Source organism: Argentina silus (assembly GCF_951799395.1).
Source record: "Argentina silus genome assembly, chromosome: 16".
Taxonomy (NCBI): domain Eukaryota; kingdom Metazoa; phylum Chordata; class Actinopteri; order Argentiniformes; family Argentinidae; genus Argentina; species Argentina silus.
This window is the reverse complement of record NC_139670.1, coordinates 4,798,032-4,803,031: the sequence shown is the minus strand read 5'-3', so window position 1 is coordinate 4,803,031 and position 5,000 is coordinate 4,798,032. Positions and strand designations below refer to the sequence as shown.

Below are 5,000 nucleotides of genomic sequence, written 5' to 3'. Positions count from 1 at the left end.
CACAGGCACATACATACACACACACACACACACACACACACACACACACACACACACACTCACACACACACGTCAACTCCACGTCTCTTTGTCTTGACCACAGGATGTGACACACCCACACCCACATACACACACACACACACACACACACACACACACACACACACACACACACAATTTATGATCTTGCGTCCTCGTGTTCCTTCGCTGATCCTGATTGTTACACCAATTAGGTGTTTTCCATTAAATCAGTTTCCATTTAATGTTGCTTTGTGAAGAGAGAAGTGAAACTTGAATGGTGTCAAAATGGTGTCACCCTCCAGTCACTCCTCACATGATGACAGAGTATCATTTAAACCCACATCCTCTTAGCCAACAACACACAACATCCAAACATCCAAACACGACGTCTGGGAACCACAAAACTTCAAAGCATGCTACTGTATCTTCACCGACCTCACCTGTGACGAGATACAGTATGTCGTTGTTTGTTTGGTATGAATCTACGGAGCCCAGATGAAAGGGAGGGGACGTGCCATATCTCTCTGTGCTGTTACCATCTCCTGTTGATACCACAGTACTTTCCATCAATCTTGCTGGGCTCGTTTGGCAGGTATCTGACAACAGTGCTTTAAGTAAGGAAGCCAAGTCACAAACCATTATCAGATCAGAAAGGGTGACCCGTAAATCAGATATAGGACACACTAATGGATGGAGCGGCGGGATGGGTGTGTGTGTGTGTGTGTGTGTGTGTGTGTGTGTGTGTGCGTGTGTGTGTGTGCGTGTGTGTGTGTGTGTGTGTGTGTGTGTGTGTGTGTGTGTGTGTGTGTGTGTGCGCGCGCGAGAGAGAGAGAGAAGGGATAGCTGAGGGTGTTTCTGTCCCCCCCCACCCTCTTTCTCTCACACACCCACACACACACACACACACACACACACACACACACACACACACACACACACACACACACACATCCCTTCAGCTCGCTCCATCCTCTCTGATTGTGCAGTGACCTGAGAGGCACACATGTCCAGCACATGTTTCCATGCACCAGTGGAATGACTGTCTCTCCAGTCTAAATGATCACCATCTCTCCCCCCCCCGGCTTTCCACTGACCAAACACATTGTTGGACAAGCATTAGGTTGATTGTGAACTTCAACTTACTTGGAACTTTACTGCGTCAGCGTTTCTAACTCTCCTGAATGCTTTTCCGAGGCCATTGCTCAATTGTGTACAGAACAGCTCATTCTAGCAGCAATGGCAAAAGACCCACGGCGCCAAACCGTCGAAACCAAAGAATAGTCGACACCAGATAAGAAACAGGTGCGTCGTCGACGGATATTTTGAGACCGTTCTGCCTGTCAAAGGGACCTGAAAAGGAGCGCGCCGATTTCATGTTCCATCATTCAAACCGTTATTGCAGGTTTTATCCGTGTATGCCTCCCTCTCTCCAGCAGAGCGGCTCAGCGGTGAGACGAATCTTAGCGACATGCTATCTCACGGATCAATACCTTCCTTTTTAACCTTTTAAAGCCGTTGTGACATAATTGGCATCCGTGTTGTTCTTATTGATCGGTTACCACTGGTGGAGTCAATTACCTAGTGGGAGACCAGGTGTATCTGTCTGTCTGTCTATCTATCTATCTATCTATCTATCTATCTATCTATCTATCTATATATCTGTCTATCTGTCTGTCTGTCTGTCTGTCTGTCTGTCTGTCTGTCTGTCTGTCTGTCTGTCTGTCTGTCTGTCTATCTCTCTATCTATCTAGCTGTCTTTCCACAAGCCTCCCATAGGCTCGAGGGTTTTACACGCATCTTTTATAGAAGACATGCACCCCTACGGAACACTCACCAACATGTGGCATTCCGCAAACAGTCATGTGACTGCCACCAGTCAGTTGATGGAAGCTCTTTCTTTCTCACCACGACGGCGCGTTCCCTAAAAAAAAAAAATTACGACGTTTTTTTTTTTTTTTTTTTTCCTTCTTCTTTTTTTCAAACGCACTGAATCACAATGTGGTTTTATGGCGGCCGTTGACATAGCTATTCACCCTGTTTGACAGTCTGGCCGCGGGGCGGCTCGCTACGATGATAAGTGGAAGGTCTACTGGTACGCTGGCAGGTACAGTAGCTGTCACCTGGCTGCAGACTTCCAGACACTCGCCTGGCTCCCGCAGCCGTAAACATCCCAGCGCAAACGCTCTCCAGACCCCCACCAAGACTCCGCGTCTGAGTCCCCTACGGGAGAGCCTTTCATGGTAGGAAATACCCTGTCTCAGGGTTCCTCTGCCTGCTTAGAATGGCTGGTGGTATTCCTTGGACCATTGCCATCGATCTGCCCACATCTAATGCAGGTCTTCTGCTGTGGCCTGTAGACTGACCAACGATATCAGTGAAATCGCCCCTGTTCCCCTTTTTGGTTGTTCTATGTTTCCAAAACGGGTTTGTCATGAATTTCTATTGACATCCCAATACTTGCAATTCCTCTTTGAAGGAACTTATCACAACCCCTAAGCTTGTCCATAGCATGCAGAGTATGTATGTCTTTGTGCTGGCCTTCAAGCCTTTGGCCTCAAAGTCCCATCTTGTTTGCATGCTCTTCAGGAGATCCTCGCACCTCCATATGCACCAGCTGAGGGCCCTTTTGTGTGGAGGGGGCAGGAGGGAGGGAGGTTCCTCGGTTGAGATTTGTTTGTGGTGGTTGTTGACTGAATGGCCTCCTATCCAACCCGTCCTCTGTAATGATCCCTCCACTTCCTAAAGCACTCAACCATGACCATCACCTTTCACCCTGTATCCTCCCACCGAGCCTCACTTTACATATGTAAAGTCCTCCAGCCCCTCTCCATCCCCTCTCCACCCCACCTCCAGCCCCTCCACCCCGCTGCTCCAGCCCCTTTCCACCCCCTTTCCACCCCATCTCCAGCTCACTGTTCCAGCCCATCTCCACCCCACCTCCAGCCCCTCTCCACCCCACCTCCAGCCCCTTTCCACCCCATCTCCAGCTCACTGCTCCAGCCCCTCTCCACCCCACCTCCAGCCCCTCTCCACCCCACCTCCAGCCCACTGCTCCAGCTCCTCTCCACCCCACCTCCAGCCCCTCTCCACCCCGCTGCTCCACCCCCATCTGCAGCCAGGGTCAGCCCGAGAGGGACCATCAGGACCATCAGGATGGGAGTGAATGGGAGACAATAGGGAGACGATCGAAATCCAATCAAACAATAAAAAAAAAAATCCTGAGATTTGAGAAAATAATTGCCAGAATCACAATGAGGAGCAAACAGTTAAAATACAGGACGCCTCGGAAAATGTTCTCAACTTTACTCCATTCCTCTGAATGAAGAATAGCAGCAATGTTTTTTCTTTCAACTCTTCATTTGACATTTCCCTACTGTCCCCCTGACACCCTTTCCAAATGTGAAGAGAGGACAGAGAACACACACACCTTCTGCGTTATCTCACAATCCTCTGCCTTAACACAGAGTACCTAATGTGTACCGTATCTGTCTCAGAAGACCTAAACACTTCACTTTACCCTTACACTACGTGTTTAAATTCACAACCCCTCCACACACACACACACACACACACACACACACACACACACACACACACACACACACACACACACACACACTCTGTTCCTCATATTAGAACAAAAAATGCCATGAAAAATGAGGTGATGTAACTTTAACAGAGCAGTAAAGAGTGAAACCAGAGACTGAGAACTGGGGTCAAATTGCCCCAAATAAAACCAGGAAGAAAGGAAGAAGAACGTCACTTTGTCGCAACTCTGTTTACAAGACTGACACTAGTTTATAAACTTTTGGGGAAGTTTGACGTCATTTGGACACATACCTCTACCGTGATGTTGTAACCCCTTTTTAAAGAATGAGTGACAACTGTTGAATTCACTGTTAAACGTTAAAGAAAAAAAACGTTCTCAAATTCACTTACACCTTCTTAGATTTTGAATATATGAGAAACCATTAAGATTCTCAACATGTTATACAAGTTCTATAGAATCTGTAATCCAATTCTAACGTGCTCCTGTAATCCTTGGCTTGATTAATTAGTTGATTTGTTAGTGGAATCGTTAACAGGGATATCAGCCAACTCCTGCTAATTGGACAAGCATGCCAGACAACATCTCCGATCACACACTCAGAGCTGTGCCACACTAATTTATCAGAGTAATTAATATGGTTGACCCTGACACACACACACACACTCTCACAAACACACACACACACACACACACGCACACACACAAACCTCCACCCACACTATTCAATAATGTATCTTTGTAGCTACATTTATTCATCCATGCAGGATTAAATTAAATAAGATTGTACTCTGGTGTGGGTGTGTGTGGGTGTGGGTGTGTGTGTGTGTGTGTGTGTGTGTGTGTGTGTGTGTGTGTGTGTGTGTGTGTGTGTGTGTGTGTGTGTGTGTGTGTGTGTGTGTGTGTGTGTGTGTGTGTGAGAGTTGATGCAGTTCCCAGAGACCAGTGTGCTGTCTGTGTTTGAAATGGAACATGTTCTGAGGACGGCGGAGCCGCGGAGCCGCGACCGAGGCAGCACATCAAAGGCATCATGCCTGCCAATGGCATTAGCAGCTCCACTGGCATGCATTGTTGCTGGACAAGTGCACACACCATGGATTTGTTTGCAGTTCGAGACCATTGTACACACACACGCACACACACACACACATATAGTACACACATGCGCGCACACACACACACACACACACATATACACACACACACACATAGTACACACACACACACACACACACACACACACACACACCCACACACACACACACACACACACACACACACACACCCACCCACACACACACACACCCACACACACACACATTGTACAGACAAGGGGAGAGAGTCAATACATGAAACAAAAACACGCCATGTACTGGAGAGGCATTCATGTGGTGTGACGTGCCTCTGATCTGATCCATCTCGAGACACACAG

At 47.7% G+C, this 5,000-nt stretch overlaps 1 protein-coding gene across 1 annotated transcript in view; it reads left to right on the top strand.

Annotated features, from left to right (window-relative positions):
* etv4 (ETS variant transcription factor 4) overlaps positions 1-5,000 on the top strand; it is a 32,764-nt gene that overhangs the window by 16,151 nt on the left and 11,613 nt on the right. The window lies entirely within an intron of this gene.